This window comes from Nicotiana sylvestris, chromosome 8 (genome assembly GCF_000393655.2).
Source record: "Nicotiana sylvestris chromosome 8, ASM39365v2, whole genome shotgun sequence".
NCBI classification, from domain to species: domain Eukaryota; kingdom Viridiplantae; phylum Streptophyta; class Magnoliopsida; order Solanales; family Solanaceae; genus Nicotiana; species Nicotiana sylvestris.
In genome coordinates this window covers 167051129-167074096 of record NC_091064.1, presented here as the reverse complement: position 1 = coordinate 167074096, position 22968 = coordinate 167051129, and positions in this window count along the sequence as shown.

Here is a 22968-nt window from a genome sequence, read left to right as displayed (position 1 = left end):
AATTGTGATTTATTCAGAGTTATTTAATTTTAAATTAGTAAATGTCAATGTTAATTTAGTTAATGTTGGGCTTATCTAGTTTAGAGACTAGGTGCCATCACGACTCCTTCGGAGGAATTTTGGGTCGTGACAAGTTTGTATCAGAGCTCTAGATTCATAGGTACTACGAGTCATAATCAGGTTTAGTAGAGTCTTGCAGATCGGTACGGAGACGTTTGTACTTATCTTCGAGAGGCTATAGAACTGTTAGGAAATTCCACTTCTTTCATTCCTTATCGTGCGATATTGATTCAGCTCCAAGTGTATAATTTATGTTCCTTTACATCCACTCGTGTATAATATTACGCTCTCAGTGTCCGCTATGCACCAATGGTTCATGATGCTACAAACGAACTACGAGGGAATCAGGGATGCTCAGACATTGTCTCAACGTATTGTCTAGACTGAAGATACAGAGGTATTGAGAGACTATTTAGTTATTCGTATGGAGGCAAGGCGGTTTCCGGCATCTAGTTGATGAGTGCGAGCTTGGAAAGGTTTAATTGGTTGACTAGTCGTCTCGATTGTGTCAAGGCCACGAGGTGGGTGTTGATTAGGGATAGTTAGTGGTATTGGAATAATCTTGTGATTTGTGTTGTACGAGCTGTGAAGGTTAGTTCTGCGGATCATCAAACGTTGTTTTCTATGGCTTTGCGCCAAGTGGAGAAGTCCAATAGCGGCATTCAGATTGTAGATCAAATTTATATTAGTTTTGGCCTGAGGTATGTGTATATGTGGTATTGGTAGGTTCCCGGATATTGGGTATGACCAAGGTCTGAGATCTTGCACAGGATGATGTTGGGGCTTACAGTATTTCTACGTCATTAATGGATCTTTATTTCAGCATTAAGGGGAGTCGTAGGAACAACTTTAGATTCACAGTAGGTCTATTCAGCGTAGGTATCATGATTGCAGCAAAACGGGGTGCTTCAAAGGAAATGTGGGGGTTTATGAGCTTCTGGCTGCGTAGTTCGTGTTACGATCATCTGTATTTGGGACTTTGACTGGGATTATTGCATATCGACTATCTGAATAAATGGGTCATCTCTGTGGTGTTGGGTCAGCATAGCGATGAAGTAAATGGTCCTTTTGAATGGGAATTCTCTACTGGCATTTGTGGCAGCACTCTTGGATTGGACGGTTTGTGTGGCTCGGTTAAGTTGGGGAGGTGCAGTCCTAATGGCTTAGCTATGTGCGGATCTCGAGGAGTTCTCAATGGTTTGGGCAATGACTTGAGTCAGCTAGCTGCTATGAGCATAAGGGATATGTTGTACATTGTGAATTTATTCTGAATAGGTATCAGCAACTAATAGGGTGTTGGCATTGTTGGCTATTATATGTGAAGAGTGTGCATTTTGGAAAAGACCTTGAGGTTTGATTTGGGGGTGCGTGGCTAGTAGCATGGTGATTACTGGGTTTTGAGGCTTTCGAGGTTCATGTTTTGTTTACGCGACCAGAAATCCTATATGGGTGTTTTAGCAGAATGATAGGGTGTGAGTGATATATCAGCCATTTGATTTGCGTAATTGAGTTTGGGTGTGGAAATTTTGGTATTCCCGAGGTCTTTGTGGCTAGATGCCCTCATGTGTGGACTATTTCCTGATTGCGGATTGTGAAGAAATGTTGAGAATGGAATGATTGATAACATGCATTATTGATAGGTTGCTGTGGATTTTTGGAAGATTATTTACCTATTTGGAAATGATTAGGATTTGGGTTGGGGGCTATTTGAAAGCTCAATGAGAATATGTGTTTTGTATTAGGTCAAGTTCGGGTGCTCTTGTGAGATTGTCATCATGGTTATGTTACCGGGCAGAATGAATATTATTTGTTCCCCTGGCCTATGTTATGTGCTACTCTTTTATGCTGTGTTAGGCGGTAAGGTTGTATGATTATTCCACATGCATGTTGTAATTTTGTTCAGACCTTAATGAGATAGCACTCGTGATGTTGATTTGCACATTGCACCTTAGTTGTGCTTGCTTTTTTCATGTTTATTTACTTCCATTCATCTTTCCCACAATTATAATTGTGCACCCTGTTGTAATTGATCGGTATTCATATGATCAGTGAACCAGAGCATTTTGGCTCGATGAGCATTTGGGAGCGGGCTGCACGCCGCAGCGGATGTTATGTGGGATACCCCTTTCCTCGTGTTTATTTGGTGTTGTATTTTCCCTCATTGGGACGATTTGATGAAAACTATACTTTTATTGTTACACATGTTGTACTCGTTAGATAATTCTTATACTTTGCTTTTCTTTATTTGTGATGCATAATTGAGTTATTATTGGTTTGGTGTACGAAATGCGTTATGTGATAATCTGTGTGGTTCCGTGATGAGGTGTTAGTTGGGTTGCTTGAATTGGCTGAGATAAGGTTCTTAGACTAGAGATTAGTACTATGGTATTGGGGGCGATGATCGTTTGGAAGTATGAGGGTAGTTCTACTAAGATTTGGGTAATGGCCCTTGGCGGGCGAGAGAGCTTCTTGACTTGTTGTCTTCATGGGCGACTATGAGTTCCCGCATGTTTCTTTATCATGGGCAACGATGTGAAGGTCGGGAATAAGTTATATTCCATGTGAAGGGTATTTTCGACATCTAGGATGTTATTTGAGTAGCTATGGTGGTCAGAGGTTATTGCTTCGGGCATTTGAGTTGTGTGGAGCAGCATGTGATTGAATTCTGGATTGGAATTTGGCTCGATTCAGCTTGTTAAGGTTCATGCAGTGTGGTGACGTGGAATTTGGATCCTATGATGAATTTCAGATGTTGAGGTTTGGGTTTTGTTTTAAGGCTATAGGCTAAGGAGGAGATGAGACCTTCAGTTAAGTTGCATTGTCAATCCTACATAGGTTTGGGTAAAGGGGAATCACCCTCGGGTGTATGTATGGTGAGCTCATGCAGTTGTTCGATGGCTTTGGAACGACTCCGGGCACGTTTGAGGACGAACGTATGTTTAAGTGGATGAGGATGTAACGACCCGACTGGTCATTTTGAGCAATTGCGTCTGGTTCGGTAGTTTGAGGTCACGAGCAGTTTCATATTATCTGTATCGACTTACATGTATGGTTGAATTCAGTTAACGGATGACTCGGAGTCAAATTGGAAGAAGGAAACTAGTTTTGGAACTTTAAACAGTGAGAATTTGACCAGAATTGGACTTTTGAGTAAACGCCCCCGAAATGGATTGTGGGTGATATCAATAGCTTTGTATGGTGATTTTGGACTTAGGCGCACATCCGGATTCAATTTTGGAGGTCCGTAGGATAAGTTGAGGTGTTTCGGCGAAAGTTGGAAAAGTTGAAGTTTGGAAAGTGGGGAAGTTTGACCCATAGTTGACTTTTGTGATATCGGGGTCGGAATGCAATTCCAAGAGTTGGAACAGCTCCGTTATGTCATTTTGTACTTGTCAGCAAAATTTGGCATCATTCTGGATTGATTGATAGGTTTCGGCACGAGCTTTGGAAGTTGGAAAGTTTGAAAGTTCCTAAGTTTGATTCATGGTGTGATTCGTCGTTTTGGCATTGTTTGATGTGATTTGAGACCTCGAGCGAGTCTGTGTTAGGTTATATGACTTGTTTGTGTGTTTGGACAGGGTCCCGGGGGCCTCGAGTGTGTTCTAGGTGGCCTACAGGTCATTTCCTCTTGTTTTTGAACTGTTGTTTCTGCTATCTGATATCCTCCTTCGCGTTCGCGAAGTGTCTCTGCTGGTCGCTTCATTTTCCTTCTTCGCATTCGCGTTTAACACCTCACGTTTGCGAAGCTTTGTCTTATCCTTCAACGCGTTCGCGTTCCTCTCACGCATTTGCGTAGTTGTGCCATTCCACTCTTCGCGTTCGCGTACTAGTACACGCGTTCGCGAAGAGCAATCTCTAGGCCATAATATTTTCCTCCTTTGTGTTCGCGTGCGTGCTGTCGCATTCGCGAAGCACAAATTGGGCAGCCTTAATTTTTCTTCTTCGCGAATGCGATACTTCCTCCGCGTTCACGATGCTTTAAGACCTGGGCAGAATAAATAGTACTTTATTCAGAGGTTTTTCCATTTTCACCATTTTTAGAGTTCTAGAGCTCGGTTTTGGGCGATTCTTTGTGGGTTTTTCAAGCAAAACGATTGAGTAAGTGTTCTTCACCTTGAATCGATTATATTCCATGAATTTGTCTCTATTTTTATCATTTAATTTGTGATTTGGGTTGAGGAAAATGTTGGTTTTTGAAGAAAGTTTCTAAAATGAGAAACCATGATTTGAGGGGCTAAATGGTATCGAAATTTAATAAATTTTTTATGGATGGACTCGTATCGGAATGGGTATTCAATTTTTGTAAAATTTGTTGGGTTCCGAGTTGCGGGCCCGGGGTCGACTTTTGAACCGATTTTTGGGTTTTGTTAAAAATTGAGACTTTATTATCCAGAATAGTTTCTTGTGTATTTTATTTATGCTTTGAAGTTAATTTGGTTAGATTTGAGCCGTCCGGAGGTCTTTCCACCCGAGAAGTGCATTTTAGAGTATCGGTTTATCGTCTTTGAGGTAAGTATCTTGCCTAACCTTGTGTGGGGGGACTTCTCCTTAGGATTTGAGTCTTCTATGCTAATTGTAGTAGTGTACTCGAGGTGACGAGTGTGTGCTCGAACTTATTTGTGGAAAATTTGCCTCTAGGGTTCTTAGGTCCTTATGTTCATCATGTGCAAAGTATTCCGTTAGGATTGAGTTTCCTAATTTCTCAAATTACCTTTATATGCTCCATGTGATGTTGCTAGCTTTCCTCTAATTCTTACGTGTCACTTGACCCCTAATTGCCTTAACTAAAGTGATTACCTTCCTTATTGTTTTGATACTTATTAATTGTGAGATCCTCTATGACTTCATGCAAATATGTTACATGTCCAATTGTTGTGGTTACCGGTGTAGCTATCACGTGCTTATTATGTCTTGTTATTTTGTTAAGGTTAGTGTGCTTCTTGGTTTTTCCGTAATCCTTATAATGTACTATTTATGCTTGATTTGATAAGTATTCATGTTGGACCAGGCTTATGGTATTTCCTTGGTATTTGACCGTTGTTGAGTATTGACTCAAGTTGGGATTTATTTTGTGAAGTTAATTGTTGGAACGAGATTTGGTTATTGTTGATTCCCTTGCTGGGATGTATTTATTTCTATTGTTGATTCCCTTGCTGGGACGTTGTTGCTTCTACTGTTTGGGTGAGGAAATAATGATAAAGCATGAAGGGTGATGTTGTGCACATTTATACAATTCATATGGTGAGGAAGAGTGATAAAGCATGAAGGGTGATGCCGTGCACATTTACATTTATATTGATGCATATGGTGAGGAAGAGAGATAAAGCACGAAGGGTGATGCCGTGCACATTTATACTATTCATATGGTGAGGAAGAGTGATAAAGCACGAAGGGTGATGCCATGCACATTTACATTTATATTGATGCATATGGTGAGGAAGAGAGATAAAGAACGAAGGGTGATGTCATGCACATTTATATGATTCATATGGTGATGAAGAGTGATAAAGCACGAAGGGTTATGCCGTGTATATTTCTATTATTGATTGCATGGTGAGGATTGAGAGTTAAAGCACGAAGGGTGATGCCGTGCACTTTCTGTTTGCTGTGTTTATTTGTTGTTATCAATTCAAGTGTTTTAACTGTTTAAATTCCTTTATTGTTGTGATCCTTTGTGTTGGAACCTACAGTGTTTTCCATACCTCTCCGTATTTATATATATACATTTCAATACTTCAAACTTCAATAATTGTTACATCTTTAATTCAATTAGTTTCTCAATTATATTCCCTTAAACAATCTAAGGTTGTATTTTACTTAAAAAGGAATTTCTACTAAGTTTTAAGTTATTAACTCCCATGTTAAAGGTAATAATTCATTCGATGTTGTATTTTAATTGAAAGGGGTACTTTCTTTACTCAAATAATTAAAAAAACAACTTCATCTTTTCTCGCTGATTTTCCCAATTAGTTTGGAAATTGTAAGTTACTTTATATTATGTAAATGAGACTTCTTGAACTTCTTGAGTGCATTTGTACGAACATTATATATTGTATAGCATGTGAATTTTATTGTTAAAATTGAGATGGAAAATATGTGGGCACAAGGTGCCATGTATACTGAAGGTTCGGAAGTTGAGATTATGATATGAGAAACCGAGGATTGAGATGGTCGAGATTGTGTATTAGACATGATATGATTGATTGAGTTGACATTGCCTTCTTTATTTGAATACATTCTTACTTGTTTCTATCCCTGTTATGTCGGTGTTGATTTACTTGGTTATCGTTTGCTACTATCCGTGTTCTCCCTTTATTGTCCCTAATGTTTGTATTTTGATTTCTCTCCGCTGTTGATATTATTTTGTTATCTTTATCTTGATATTTTATTATCATATCCTGTTCATTTCATTTGACCAGTAGGTGTCTTGACTGTTTCTCGTCACTACCCCACTGAGGTTAGTCTTGATATTTACTGGACACCACTGTGGTGTGCTAATACTACACTTTTATACATTTTTTTGTGTACAAATCTAGGTATTGATCAATAGTAGGTGTGCGGGTCGTCGCGGTGGAGACTCACGATAACCTGCTGCTGCGTTCGCAGGCCTCGGAGTCACCTTCATTTGTATTTACGTTCCATTGATTCCTTCTCATTTTGAAACAGTGTTGTATTGATTTTGTATAACTACTCTTAGAAGGACTTATGACTTATACCACCGATTTTGAGAATTGTGATTTATTCAGAGTTATTTAATTTGAAGTTAATAAATGTCAATGTTAATTCAGTTAATGTTAGGCTTACCTAGTTTAGAGACTAGGTGCCACCACGACTCCTTCGGAGGGATTTTGGGTCATGACATTTTTAGTTAGTCAGATATTTTTGTGCAAAATTCCGCAAAACAGCATTCCGATTGAATTTGTTGGACTAAAAGTCAATTTTCTTTGTTGACTGTGTACAAACTGAGTCAGTCGCAAAAAAATGTTTAAATTAAAACTAGAGACCGATTTGATCGCAAACGTGGCGCACAAATATAATTTTAAGTTTCCGCCGAATCGGTCTCAAATCCTTTTATTATTTCCCCCCAAACGCGATTTTGTTCTCATTTTTCATTCCCCCCAAACCTTCTCTCCCTTCTCTAACATACTTTTCTTCCTTCACTCCGGCGATTCCAACCGTTAAGTGTCACTCTCCATCACTCTTCTTCCATCCCTCTCACTCACCATCAACTCCATCCATCTCATTCCAAGGTTTTTTCTTATAGGCGGCAGCTTTCGGACGTTGACAGCGGGATATTCCGGTAGCGGCGGCGATAGTAATATTGAGGTTAGTAATTTTGTTTTTATTTTTTAGTACCTAATTCGCTCTCCTAATTGGGTTCTTTAATTTGTGCATCCCAAAAATTGAATTCATTATTTTGGTTTAAATATTCATTTTCTCTATTTAGATTTACTCTAATTTGATTCTCCGTGCATCCCTAAAATTTAATCATAACCTTATTAATAATACTGTGCATTAGTTATAATATTGGAGAGTAATATGAAAGTTTATTTGATGATGATGTATCTTATTAACAATGTGCATTAATTAGTGAATCTAAGATTTACATTTATTATATAGCTTGCTTTAAAATAGTTGAAACCTCTATATCATTTTATTTTAATAGTTTAATGTAACTAACAAACTATAATTTAAGTTAAATTAAGGGTCATAAGATCATGAGACTTGCGTAATTTATACAAAATTTAGTAGTTATCAAAAAAATTAAGTCCTGAGAGTTAAACTTATTCATCAAATGAATAAGCTTAGATAGTCAAGTGATATATTTTTTTAAAGTGTTTGGCATATATATAACTTATATTATTGAAATTATCCAAGTATTACACTTAAAAATATAATAAGTGATTGGATAAGTAACTTTGATAAGAATATGACTTATTAATTAGTTTGTTTGATTAGTTAGTATTGATAGGTTAATTTTTGGGAGAATGAAGCTTGTCCTTTGTTGGAAAAATTAATAGAAGAAGAAAGAAGTGTTTTTAATCACTTCATGTCTTATATAGTTTGAATAATTTGAGAGATATTTTGGAGAGAAATCAAAGCATAACTATATAGTTAGTAAGCAAGATTAAGCCTATCCAAAGTCTTCATTCATTCAAAAGAGTGTCTGAATCACACTTACACACTTCATATTACTTTCAAACTTTGCACACACATTCAATTCAATTATATAGACCTATCCAAAGTCTCGGAATACCAATTGGAGTTCAATAGCATCAAAGTCAACTCTTGGTCAAACTTATGAACTCTTAAGTTATTCAAAATGCCAACTTTCGAAAAATAGAGTTGAATTCTTCTAGGAAAAATTGGTGTTAATCGGCACCCTGGACAATCTCTATTCCATTCATGTAAACTTGCACCACAGATTGAGTCGTTGTTTTTTTTATTTGCCATAAGTGTTAAAAGAACTGACAAGAAGAGTATGATTGTGTGAGAGTCACAGAATGCCTGATTTTACGGGAAGAACTATGATTCTAAGAGACTGATTTGACGGGAAGAATTATGATTCTGAGAATCTGCAGATAAAAAGTGATTAGAGTGAGAAGAGTTGCAGAGACTGATTTGACATGAAAGAGAAGTAAAAATAGGTCATCTTGACCCGATATTAACCATGATCAAACTCCAAATTCTTAACTTAGCTAACCTCTTAATCAATGATCCAAAACACACCCGAACCTATCAAGACTCTATTCAATCATATCAACAAGTAAAATTCATTTTTCAAACTCGGTAATAGGTACCGACATATCCAAGAATGTCTCATAAGTAATGAACTATCAGAAGCTTTGTGAGCAACCCAGTATTGAGCCCCATTTATCAAAATCCCACTATCGCCGCGATAACATGAATGATGAAGAGGTAACAAAACAGTATTCTGACCTGGATAACGGTCGTTAGTCCAGACATGTGTGGCATATGCTGGGCATGCGCTATATGTAATACTGTTCCTTTTTTCTTATATACTATTTTTGTTTCTTTTAAAATTTTTCAAGTTACTTTGGTTCTGGAATCTTATTTATATTATTAACGATATTCAAGTTAATAAACTGTGAGGCGTGTATTTCAATACACTTCCTCGATTTTGTTACCAAAAAACTTATTGACATATTTGAAGATTTGACTAGTTTAATTTAAAGTCCTACAAATATTAGACAAAGTTTTACTATTTTTTATTATTAAAACTTAAAAATGTGAAAAAGATGCTTACTGCATTCCTGACGTCGCAATATATAAATAATGAAACTTTTTTATTAACAAAAACATAACAAAATAATTAAGTTTTTTAGGAGTTTTATAGTTTTACACACAAAAACTAAACTAATTACTCTTGCCTACCCATTATTTTTCTACCCACCAAAATAATTACCCTTCCTAACCATTACAGTTTTTGTGGGTAATTATTTTTTTTTCTCATTTTCTTTTTTATTTCTATGCTTTTCTTTTCTTTTCTTTTCTTTTCACCTTTATTTTTTTCCTGTTCATATATTTTGTTCCATAATCATATTATTATTTATAATCTTTATCCACTATAATCTGATTTTATACTCAATTTGGCTAGTTTTTTATTTTTTTATTTTTATTTTTCTTTCCTTTTGTTTATTTTTTTAATTTCGCATTCTTTTCTAATTTCCCGCCTCTAGTTGGCTGGGCGGTCTGTGGAACACCTGGTGCCTGAACCATAGTACGGGAACCCTGCTTCTGCGACTGAGTACCAACAAATCTCGGACAAGCCCTCCTGATATGACCATACTCACCACACTCAAAACATCCACCTGAGTGCTGCGGTTGAGGAACCTGAAGTGCCGACTGAAAGGGCCTAGGAGGATGGCCTCTACCATACGAATCCTTGCCTCCAGACGAGGCACCACTGAATCTGCCTGAACGACGGGGCCTCTTGTCTGACCCATGACCACCTCCCTGCGACAGAACCATCTCCACTCTCCTGGCCATATTGGCCGGCTCTTGGAAAGTAATCTCACTCCCAGCCTCCCTAGCCATCTGAAGACGAATCGGCTGAATAAGTCCATTAATGAACCTCATCACCCTCTCTCTCTTTCTCGGTGGGAAGTATGACAAGAGCATGACGAGCCAAGTCGATGAATCTAGTCTCATACTGGATAACAGTCATGGAACCCTGCTGGAGACGCTCAAACTACCTCTAATAGGCCTCTCTCTGAGTGATGGGGAGAAACTTCTCTAGAAATAGCTGAGTAAACTACTCCCAAGTCAAAGCTGGCGATCCAACTAGTCTAGCCAAACAGAAATCCCTCCACCAAATCTTGGCGGATCTAGACAAGCGAAAAGTGGCAAAATCGACCCCATTGGTCTCAACTATCCCCATGTTCCTAAGAACCTCATAACAGCTGTCTAGATAATCTTAGGGATCCTCAGTAGATGCACCGCTGAAAGTAATAGTAAAGAGCTTGGTGAACCTGTCCAACCTCCATAAGGCTTCGGCAGACATAGTTTCTCCATCACCGATCTGAGCTACCATAGCCAGCTGGATTGCTCCAACTGGTTGAACTGCTGGAGTCTGAAACTAGGGAGTTGCCTGCTCCGGGGTGCGAGTAGCAAGAGTCTGGGCTCCTCCTCCAACCTAAGAGACAGCTGGCGCTACAGGAAGCAAACCTGCCCGGGTGACACTCTACATAAGGCCCACTAGATGGACCAGAGCATCCTGAAGTACTGGGGTAGCAATAAACCCCTCTGGGACCTAATTTAGGCCCACCGGAACTACTGGGGTCGGGACCTCATCATCAAAGTCAACCTGACGCTCCGCTGCGGGTGCTGCTGCCCTGGGCTGAGCTTTGCCCCTACCTCGGCCTCTAGCACGGCCTCGGTCTCGGCCTCTACCCCTCGTAGGAGCTGCTACTGGGGGTTCAGGCTGCTGGTCAGTGCTGGTCAGTGGATGAGGAAGTGTGTGTTCTCTCCATCTACGAAAGAACAGAGTAGAATTTTAATTAGCATTGAGAAACCAATCCGCACAACACGAAAGAATAAATGTGGAATGTTTCCTAACTCTGTAGCCTCTAGGGGATAAATACATATATCTCTGTACCGATCCCTCAAGCTCTACTAAGCTTGTCCGTGAATTGTGAGACCTATGTAACCTAGAGCTCTGATACCAACTTGTCGCTGTGAGCACGTGATTTTTGCCCTATATGTATTACTCTAACAAATTTAAAACAAAATAATTTCTTTCAGTGTTTGCAAATTTGTTGGATTTCGTGGAATTTTCTGTTAATTATTTGCATTTGTCTATGCACGTTTATTTTATTTAATTCATGAAAAATACAAAAATATGTTGCATCTGCACATAGGATTAAATTTTATATTTTTAGATTAATTAGTAAATTAGTTTGTTTATAAAAAAAGAAACTCACAAAAATAATTCATTTTGCATTTTTACTTTTTAATTTTGAATTGTATAATTTTGCTTTAAAGTTAGGATTTAGTTAATTATTGTAAATACCATGATGAGTGATTAATCTAATTGGGTAGGTTAATTTAGTTAAAAATTATTATTAATTAATTTAGGTTTTATTTTAATTTTGGAAAAGAAAAGAATTTGGAAATTGAAAAGAAAAAGAAAGAAGTGAAAGGAAATCTAAATCTGGGCTCAAACCAATCTAATTGTCCCGGCCCATATGAAAACCACCCAATATCCGGCCCAAACCACCCTAACCCGGTCTGGTTCCCCCCCCAAACCAAACCAAAACGACGTCGTTTCATGGGCAACAGATCAGGACCGTCGAGGTTTCTTGATCGGACGGTCCTGAAGCTGGGATCATTTGACACTTAAATGTCCGAACCTTTCAGACCCCCCCCTCTCTTCGTCTCTCACCATATCCGAAACCCTCCATTAGCTCCGCCTGCCGCCCGCCGGAAATCGCCCACGGTGGCGGCCGGCGTCCAAACCCTACCAAATTTACACCCCTAACTCCTCTCCACCACCCCATTCCAAAACCCTAAACCGTTTTTCTCAAATCCCAGCCCTGTTTCTCGAATCTTTGATCAAAAATCAGACCAAAACTTGACTTTTCCCAAACGGCCCCAGATTAACACCACATAGCCACTACAACCCCCTCATGCCGTATCCTCACTCCGTTTCCCTCGAATCTCACCGGAGCTTCTCGAATCTTAGATCTGGGTTCGAGCCTTGAAAGTTCAAAAGCTCTTTTCTATCGGACTTGGTGCATGCATGGTCAAAAGGGTTGTTCTTCGAGTTATGAAGTCTAGACGCAAACAATCAGTGTTAATTTTGTTAGGCCAGTGTTTCCATTAGGTTTCGAGCCGTGATTTGGTAAGTCCTCCTCCCCTCTTGTATTTTCTTTCACCGTTTCATCTCCCTCCTCATCCTTTCTCTTTTGGTTTGGGCGAAATTTGTTTGGGTTTTCTGAAGATCAAATTGGTTCCATCTCCTGTTCTCTTTTTCTCTTCTTTTCTTTTCGTTGTGAAAGCCTGATTATCTGATGTCTTTAGTCCACCTTGTTTTGTTCGTATAAGCCTTTCATCATAAGTTTGATCACCTAGTTAATGAAATTAGGCCCATGATTTAGTTAAATTGCTGGTATGAAATTAGATTGGTTAGTTCATTCATTTTACTTTTGGTTTCGGCTGCTTTTAAACAAATGGTTCCAGACTTCTTTGTTTAGAGAAAGCTTGGGTCAGTTTTTTAAAATTGGAATAATCATTTGATTTCAATTGGACTCTGAGGAATCAAAAGCCCAAGAAGGAATTGAACTTGAGTTTTTTAACCCGTATCAAATCAGGCTTTTGGGTCAGCTTGACCTGTGAGTTGTTGAGTGTGATTAAGGGGCATTTGGGGGGGTAGTTTAGGTAATTGGTTGAGGGAATCTCTCAAATAACTGCCTAGGAAGCTTCCTAGAAGCTGGGACTGGGACTTATATGAAATGCTGATTCTAAAACTGAGGACATAAGAGCAAAAATGAAAATTCGAAAAGGGTTCAAGTGCAAAACTGAACCCATTCTTTGCTGCCCTGGTGCCTTGCCTATAAAGGCAGCTTTGCTTGCCTTTCAAGGAAGACCTAAGAGACTGGAAAGAGATAAAAAATTCCGAGAGTACAAAAACAGCTGAGAATTCTGAAACTGCACTAATTCCCAGCATATTTCTTTGATAAAAACTGATATAATTTTGTGTCAGCTGGGGATTTCTGACCTTCCTCATTAGTTAAAATCTCTAAGTTTCGCATCTTGCATCTGGGTTGGGAGATGGTTTGATCTTTGGTCGTTCTGGGTTTCAAGCTACTGTGGGGTCACTGTTGCATTGATACTGCTGTGCATTTTGTTCTGCTGTCATCTACTGCTTCTTTACCTCTTTTTCCCTTCAATTTCCAGGTATGTTTTTTAAACTTGGATGGAACCGAAACTTGATTGAGCTGTGTATTAAGATCTGTGATCCAGTTGGTTTCAAATAAAAATATCAATCCTTGTTGTGTTAAATTCTACCCAGTTATCATTTATGTTTTAGTTTAGCTTCTTATGTGCATTTCATTTTATTTTAAGGTTTGGATCTGAGTTTGTTTAAATGTAGTTGATTTAAAGCTGTTTAGGTCTCTTAATGTGTATTAATTAAAGACTATGGTCTAATTTAATTAGCAATAATTGTATGGCTGTTGGATTGTGTTTTGTCACAATCATGGTGTGAATGTGAATCAATTTAGATTTTGTTCTAACAAATTTGATACAGGTTGCGCTCTCTTTCAATCTTGTTTAAGTTTGTTCTTGTATAGTTTGAGGTCTGGATCCCGGATTGTATGACTTATCACGTAATCCTGCTTTCTATTCATGCACTGAGTTCTGAACATGTGTTGCATTTGGTTTAAGGATTGTCAGCACTCACCCAAACCCATAATTTCCTTGAATGATAATTGGCTTCAAGTATATTTGCTAAATCATGTTTTGGGCCATCATCATTGGCCCAATTACAGTTGCCTTCATTTCGTGACTAGGCTGCCCGGCTGGGCTTCCCTTTGAGCCTAGTTACCTCTCACGTAGAATCAGTAGTAAGGGGGCAATTACAATTGGGTTTCAGGCTGGTCCAATGCTTATTTTTCAAATAAAGAGGCCATATGGGTCCAAGGCCGACTCAGGCCCAAATCACGTTAGAGATTTAGAAGTTCAGCTTTAGTTAACTTAATAATCAGTGATTCACAAAATGAAATGTTAGTTTAATTACGAGTCCCATGTATTTTCAGGTGATGGATATCTAATGGTTTGTCTTATTTTGTAGCTAATTTGGGCCATAGTACAATCACAACTCTCTTAGTGTTCTAGATAATTAAGTTCTTTAATTGGTGGAAATGAGTCATACTAAATAACACACATGGCTTATGGTCCTCCAAAGTTTAGTTCGAATTCCCTGTTAAAATTGGAATTGAGGGGTCGTGCCAAATAAAATCTTCAAATGCATGGCCCTCGCTTAGCTAATATTTTAATCCTTAGAATTCGAGGCGTGCCATTTAGTGAATTCTCCATGGCCCTTGTAAAGTTAAAAATGCGAAGTTGCTTTAGGGTGCGTTATTTAATAATTTTACTTTCTTAAACTCGGGTGCGCATTTCATGTGACCCAAATCAAATCTTAAAACGTTGAATAAAAATATGTTTAGGATTGCGGGTGCATTTCATGTGTCGCGATCCAAAGTCGTGTTTTAAGCGACATTTAATCTTCTTTAAAAATTAAATACAGGCGGTTAAAAGTTAAAATTTTCACATAAGTTCATAATTGTTTAAAATCAGATAATTAAGCCGGATATAACAGTTGAGCGACCGTGCTAGAACCACGGAACTCGGGAATGCCTAACACCTTCTCCCGGGTTAACAGAATTCCTTACTCGGATTTCTAGTTCACAGACTGTAATACAGAGTCAATCTTTTTCTCGATTCAGGATTCTAAACCGGTGACTTGGGACACCATAAATTATCCCAAGTGGCGACTCTGAATTTTTAATAAAATGATCCCGTTTCAATTGTCACTTTAAATTGGAAAAAAACTCCTTTATACACTCTTCCCCGGGGTGTAGGTAGAAAAAGGAGGTGTGACAACTCTGTCGACTCTGCTGGGGATTGAACCCAGAATCTCTGTTTCAGGGTTCAAGAATTCGAGCTTAAAATAATTGTTATAGTTGGCTTTATCCATTATCTGATTTTGTTACATGATTTGGGCCTAATGTGCTAATTGATTGTTTTTACCGCTTTGATATTCCGTGAACTGTATATAAACTGTTGTGAAACCCCTCTTCTCTCTGAATCTTCTAAATCATGAAGAAGTGTGCACTTCGTGTGACTTCTTTTCTGTTAGAGTCATATCCCAAATTTAGAACGAGGTTCGGACAAGTTGCAAAGCCGGCGAAGCTTCTGTATTCCCGGGACGCTGCCCCCTTTCGGCTCGAGCTATCCGCTCGGTTAAGCCAGGTCTAGAACATTAAACCCAGGTTTTGAACCTAGAATAACTCAGCCTCATGCCGGATCCCTAGTAGGAACGTTTGTTTGCATCATGTGCATTTTTGCTTTGGAGGCTCAACACAGAGGTTGGGTCTGTTTAAGACAGGTGCACCCGAAACAAAAAGACCATCCTGATGCATCCTACTTGTTACTTGTGCATTTATTTGCTTCGGACTTGCATGTTGACCGGCTTATGAATATTGGAAAGAGTTGAGGAAAGAGAAATAGCAGTATGAGGGCTAACGAGAGTTAATCGCCTCTTCTGAAAAAAAACCAATGTCCAAACAGTGTAGAAACTCTGCCGAACTTTTGAGAAAAAAAAAAGAAAAAAAAAAGAGGAAAAACAAAAGTTGGTGTTTTCAAAAATAGTTTTATTTGCCAATAAAATGAAAAAAAGGAAGAAAAAAAAAGTCTTGTTTTCAAATAAAAAATAGTTTGTTTTATTTGCCCGAACTACGCCAGTTTGATTCTCACAGGGGTGAGATACGTAGGCAACCCCCATCGGGTCCAACTTCCTTTTCGCGAAAGTAGCCAAAAGAACAAAATTTTACTTTAATAATCAGGGTGATGCCGTTCTTGTCAGAAATAGCCGAACGTCCCTAAAAGAGCACCGGAAGGCTGTTTTTGCAAGAACAACCACTTTTGTCGCTTTTAAAGGTGTTGGCAAGGCCGGATGTTTTGTTAAAATTTTGAAAATAGTCATTTCTCTTAAGTCAAAACGAGTCATGGCTTTCTTTTAATTAAAATCACCTTAATAAATGTGCAGGATGAGCACAAATCAAAATGAACCTTTCTTAGTCCGTGAAGAGATCCCTTTGGAGATACATATGTGGTGGCATGATTTGGGGGGCGACAGCAGGAAAGTTGTGACAAAAGCGTTGGGCGGTCTTATTGGGTTGTTGAAGGTCAAGCCCAGAACAGATGTGATTGATGCCTTGATACCGTTTTGGGACCCAGCACATAATGTGTTCCATTTTGTGAATTTCGAGTTAACTCCTACGCTAGAAGAGATAGCAGGCTATGCCGGTTTCGAAGGGAATCTCAGAAGTCAATACCCGGTAGCACCAAGAACAGTGACCCCCCACAAATTTTTGGACTTGTTAAGCATCAGTCGGGACACCCGAGATGGAAATCTAGCCAAAGGATTTTGTACCTTCTACTTTCTGTATCGACGTTATGGGAATCCACGTGGCTTCGAAATGCCAGATACCGGTCTTACTCACGCTGGAAATCAAGACAAGTGGGAAGCTCGGAGAGGATTAACTTTCATAGTGGCGTTCCTGGGTATCTTGGTTTGCCCGAGAAAATACGAGAACATAGAGATGGGGCTAGTAGGGATAGCCAACTTTATGATGAAAAAGGCAAATGGGACTATAGTGCCGCTGATCTTGGAAAATTTACCGAGATCCCACTCTCTGTCGAGAAGGAGCGAAATTCTTTGAAGGGTGCAATATGCTGTTACAAATATGGATGGAGGAACACCTGTGCCACCGTCCCGGCTACTTGAATTGCGGTATGACTGGCCTTGAGTGCATTGAAAAACATGAAAAGCGAATAGAGGGTTATAAGCTTCCGGATGGTACGGAAGCATGGCATGCTCATTTGAGATCCTTGACCGCAAATAAGATCGAATGGACATTCGGGTGGCTCACAGTCAACGAAGTAATCTATATGTCGGCTGAGGTGTGTTTCTTGTTGTTGATGGGTCTTCGGAGTATCCAGCCTTATGCTCCGCACAGAGTCTTGCGTCAGTTGGGCCGATACCAGACCATCCCACACGATGAAGATTTGAGCCAGCAAGTCATTGAGTTAGATCCAAAAGCTGCCTTCCTAGAAGAGAAAGTGCATCGGATTTGGCATCAGTGCAGATTCTTAGGGCCTAATACTCAAGTACGAGACCTATCCAGAGGCGAGGTGGAGCCTAGTTACACTGCTTGGTATGGTAAAAGATCCCGAGTTCAATATGAACCTGACAGGCCCGCAAAGAGACCCCATGTCCAACAATTCACCGACGGAGCACAAGTTCAATGGGATTGGCTGACCAAAGAAAACGAGTATAGGGCTACCATAAGCAAATTGGAAAAGCAAGTCAGAGAACTTCAATTCGAGAATAGCCTGCAAGTCGCGGCGGATGAAGGAGAAAAGAAAAAGCTAACCAAAGAAAATGAGGCCCTTCGAGCTCAAATTCAGAAAATGAAAGTAGCGGCAAAAAATCCAGCCCGAAGCGACAAAGATGAAAAACTCATAGCTAACCTGAGACAGAAAGTAAATGACTATAGTTTTGATTTGAACAAAGCAGAAAGTGAACTAGCCAAGGCTCGAAAGCAATTGGCTAAAAACGCAGATGAACGAGTACGCCTGGTTAAGCAATTGAGTGAAAGGTACGACAATGAGGTCGCAGGGTTAAAGAAAAGGGTCATCGCCATGGAAAACAAAATGATCAAACAGGCAAAAGACTTCAAAGTTGAAAGGGAACATTGTTATACAGCATTGGCGCAATTAGAAATAGATTTGCAACAACTTCAGGAGCAAAATCATGCGGCTGAGCAAACTTTGGAAGCCAGGGCCCAGCAGATTGGGCGTTTGTTACAAGAAAAGGGCGCCATAAGAGAGAGAATTAGAAGCATTGCCGACTACAACGTTATGAAGTGCCAGATTTGTGAGGATATGACCCGCACTACCTTCTTTGCAGCAGTAATGACATTTGTTAAACATATAATAAATGACTTGGATCGACTTCAAAGGAGCTTGCATATAGGCCCGCGGCGAGACCGAATGATGTCCCGCGGGCACTAGGAGCATTGATGTATTCATGATTTTTTTGCTTGAGTCTGCATTTCTATTTTGTTAAGCGTTTGTCAGTCATGTTGAGTTTTTCTTTCTGCTAGAGTCCGTCAAATTGTTTTCGAGTCTGTATTTTCTTCTGTTGGAATATGATGTCTATTTTTGGAGTCTGTATTTCATCTTTGCATCGAAATCTGTTAGTCTTTTGGAATTTGCTAGTTTTGAGTTTTGTAATGGAAGCATTTGTTTTTTTTTATGAAAACTGAAAATTCCCAAAAATGTTTTATTTTGCACTTATCCCCAAGAACTATGCTTGGTCTGATTCATGCGGGGTCATGATACATAGGCAATCTCTATAGGATTTGACCGTAACCAAATAAAAGAGAGAAAGAAAGAGCGGAAAAACAAGAAAGAAAAGAGAGAAAATAAAAATCAAGAGAGAATAAAAACAAAGAGAGAACGAAAGGAAGGAAAAGAAAAAAAAAGGGGAGGTTTGCAATCGAAAGTAAGAAAAGGCCGGAATGACGCATGCAACCGATCAAATACATAATAGAGACGGTTAACTGTTTAGGTGCATTCATGCCCAATGTGCGGTTACCAATCTGTTAAAGCCTAATCGCTAACAAGGTTGTTGTTTGATGTATTAAGTCCAGGCAGGTGGTTAGTTGATCGGCATTCTGGCAACTCACTCATACAACACCCGATCGAAAGACAGGTTGAATATGGCCAACAAGGAACCGGAAACAAGTATTGTCGACCCATCAAAAGAGGTGGAAGAAATGGACGTTAATGCGATGAGGGAAGAAATGTATAAGTTGAAGTAGCAGATGGATGAAATGTACCAAGCCTGGGCGAAGGGGCATCCACCACCAGTTTATCCCGCCAACCCTGCTTATATCCCACCATCAGCCCAACCTCCGGAGTCTCCCACTGTGAACTCATCTCCAGCCTTTCCCCTTTACCATCAATGCCATGGCGCCACTTCCCATACTTCTCAAGCTCCACCACCCAAACAAGTCGCATACCCTCCCCCACCACCTACACCTGTTTTTGTGGCACCTCCACCTACTACATTACACCGATCTTCCAGTGAACCTCTGTTCCAAACTCACGATAACTAGTACTATCCCCCTGAACCCACCTTCAAAGTTCCGGAACCATATCCTTACACCCCTCATCTTGATATCCCGGCAGAGACCGAGAAACCGCCCAAAAATCCCGAGCATGAAGAGATGATCAGAAAGGTCAAAAACTTAGAGCAATCGTTCCGAGATATGAGAGTGCTGGGAGGTCAAGTGAGCGTGGCCTATAAGGATTTATGTCTATTCCCAGATGTTCAGTTGCCAGCAGGGTTCAAAATGCCCAAGTTTGATATGTACGATGGGCATGGTGACTCGGTGGCACACTTATGAGGATTCTGTAGCAAGATGAGAGGAGCAGGTGGAAGAGATGAATTGCTGATGGCATATTTCAGCCAAAGTTTGAGTGGATCGGCTTTAGAATGGTATACTAGACAAGATCACAACAGGTGGTACACATGGGACGACTTGGCCCAAGCCTTCACCTACCATTTTCAGTACAAGCTTGAAATCATCCCAGATCGTCTGTTATTGACAAAGCTTGAGAAGAAGCCCAATGAGAGCTTCAGGGAATATGGATTCCATTGGAGAGAGCAAGCAGCGAGGGTTGACCCTCCGATAAAGAAAGCGAGATGGTTGATTATTTCTTGCAGGCCTTGGAACCCACTTATTTCGGTCACTTGGTGTCAGCAGTAGGTAAGTCCTTTAATGAAGTCGTAAAAATGGGAGGCATGGTTGAAGAAGGACTCAAGTCCAACAAGATCATGAGTTATTCATCAATCAAAGCGACCACTCAGGCCATTCAAAACAGTACTGGGGGTGTGCTCGGGAAGAAGAAGGAGGAGGATGTTGCGACAATTGAGTTGGGAGCTTGGGTTGGATCCAGGAACCTTCCCCGTTACTACAACCAGCCACGACCCTACCCCCAAACTTACCCCCACACTCCATATAACCCACCATAACACTATTACCTATCGCCAGATCCCCATTTTTCTGTCCATCACGCACAAACCTATACCCAACCTCCCGCTCACTCACAATGGCGTGCGCCAGCTCCACAAAATTCGTACCAAGCTCCACAAAATAACTATCCACCCCCAAAAGCCTACAGAAATCCTCCTGGGACAGGTTTTCGACCCAACCAAGCCTTCAAGAATGAGAGGTTGCAGAAGCAAAAGACTTTCACTCCATTGGGAGAATCATATGCTAGTCTATTCCACAGACTGAGACAGTTAGGTATGTTGAATCCGTTCGAGGCTAAATTGTCGAATCCCCCTCCCAGAAATCTTGACCGCTCGGTGAGTTATGAGTATTGTTCAGGGGCCCCAGGACATGACACAGAGAAATGCTGGAAATTGAAAACAGCCATTCAAGAACTCATTGACACCAATCAGATTGAGGTCCAAGCTCCGGAGGCGCCCAATATCAATCAGAATCCCTTGCCAGCCCATCATGAAACAAATATGATTGAGATAGTTCATAAGGGAGGGGAGCCTAAGAAGCCTTCGCAAACCGTCATGATGATTCAGGCCAGTGAAGCCAGACCATTTGAAAAGTCAACAAGTGAGAAGTCTGTGATCAAGTTGAACAGGGCAAATAATGAACCATCTGTTGAGGTCAAGAAGGGGTCCTCCAGTGATGTCGCAGGAAAACATGAAAGAGCAAAAGTGGTTGTGCCAAGAGTGACGAACAAGCCTGTGGTAATTGTGAAGGGCGCCCCCATAGATCCTATCATTATCAAACCGGTAACTCAATTACCGATAGTCAACAGCAAGGCAGTCCCATGGAATTATGAACGAATGACTGTGACTTACAAAGGGAAAGAGGTTAAAGAAGAAGTGTGTGAGACTCATGGTTTGACTCGATCGGGGAGATGCTTTGCCCCCGAAGAGCTGAGAAAAGCTAAGACCTCAAAGGATAATCCAGTGTTGGTGAAGAAAGCGGTGACTGAGGAAGAAGCAGAGGAATTTCTGAGAAAGATGAAAGTGCAAGACTATTCCATTGTGGAGCAGTTAAGGAAGACACCAGCTCATATCTCGCTCTTATCATTATTGATCCATTCAGACAAACACCGTCGGGCTTTGATAAAGATCTTGAACGAAGCCCATTTCCCTGACAAAATCGCAGTAAACCACTTGGAAAATATAGCTAATAAGATATTTGAGGTAACCAGAGTCACTTTTTCTGATGATGAGTTGCCCGTGGAGGGTACCGAGCACAATTGAGCCCTCTATCTGACGGTGAAATGCGAAGATTCCATGGTTACTCGGGTACTGGCTAACAAGGGGTCCAGTGCGAACATTTTTCCTCTCTCCACATTGAACAAGCTGCAAGTGAAGGATGAAAGAATTCACAAGAACAGTATTTGCGTTCAGGGATTCCACGGTGGGGGTAAAGATTCAGTCGGGGACATAGTGCTTGAGCTCACAATAAGGCCAGTTGAATTTACTATAGAATTCCAGGTGCTCGATGTGGCTATTTCGTACAATCTGTTGTTGGTACGACCCTAGATCCATGCGGCCAAAGCAGTCCTGTCTACTCAGCATCAAATGGTCAAGTTTGAATGGGATCGACAGGAAATTGTTGTACACGGCGAAGATAATTTGTGTGTGCCCAATGGTTCCATTGTTCTATTCATAGAGGTTGACGATGGCAAGGGACCATGGGTTTATCAGGTTTTCGACACAATATTGGTAGAGAAAATTCCGGAAGGAAAGTGCGCTCCAACTCCAAAGATGGTTGCTGCATCAGTCATGGTAGCTGTTGAAATGTTGAAAAATGGTTTCGTACCGGGAAAAGGTTTGGGTGCATCTCTGCAAGGTATTGTGCAGCCAGTTTCTCTTCCAAAGAATCTGGATACTTTCGGTCTGGGGTTCAAGCCTATCGTTGCAGACGTAAGAAGATCTAGAAAAATGAAACAGAAAGCATGGGCATTACCAAAGCCAATCCCGTGTCTGTCTAGGTCATTCGTCAGGCCGGGTATCAGAAAGAAACTGTTGTCAAAAGTTCCTGGATCACTGATTGGTGCCGATGAGACTTGGAGAAGGGGTTCGAAAGGTTATTCGCCGAGGTTAACATGGTTCAGGCTGGGGAAGGGTCCAGCAGGGCAGATATGCAATTCATGGGACCACGTGCAAAAATCAACAACTGGGAAACTACTCCTCTTCCTACTCGGAGGGAGTCTTGGTAGTGGGTTTTGATTTTCTTTTGTTGTCTGGATTATTCCAAGGTCTGTAATTCAGATATTATGTTTCATCCAGTTGGATGTGTTAAAACCCTGTTATCTTTAAATTCAATGAAATGCAATTGTTCCTTTTCCTTCATTTCTTCTAATTTTATTTTTGTTTTCTTCTTTTGTACAGTTCTTTTTACGCTGATATCAATGACATGACATGCATGAGGAATCTTCGGCCCAGTTTTAAAAGCCAATCTAACTCTGAAATGATAATACAAGAAATTGAGTATGATGACGAGTTGGAATTTGATGATGATGAGGCCTATGAAGAAATTAGTAAGGAAC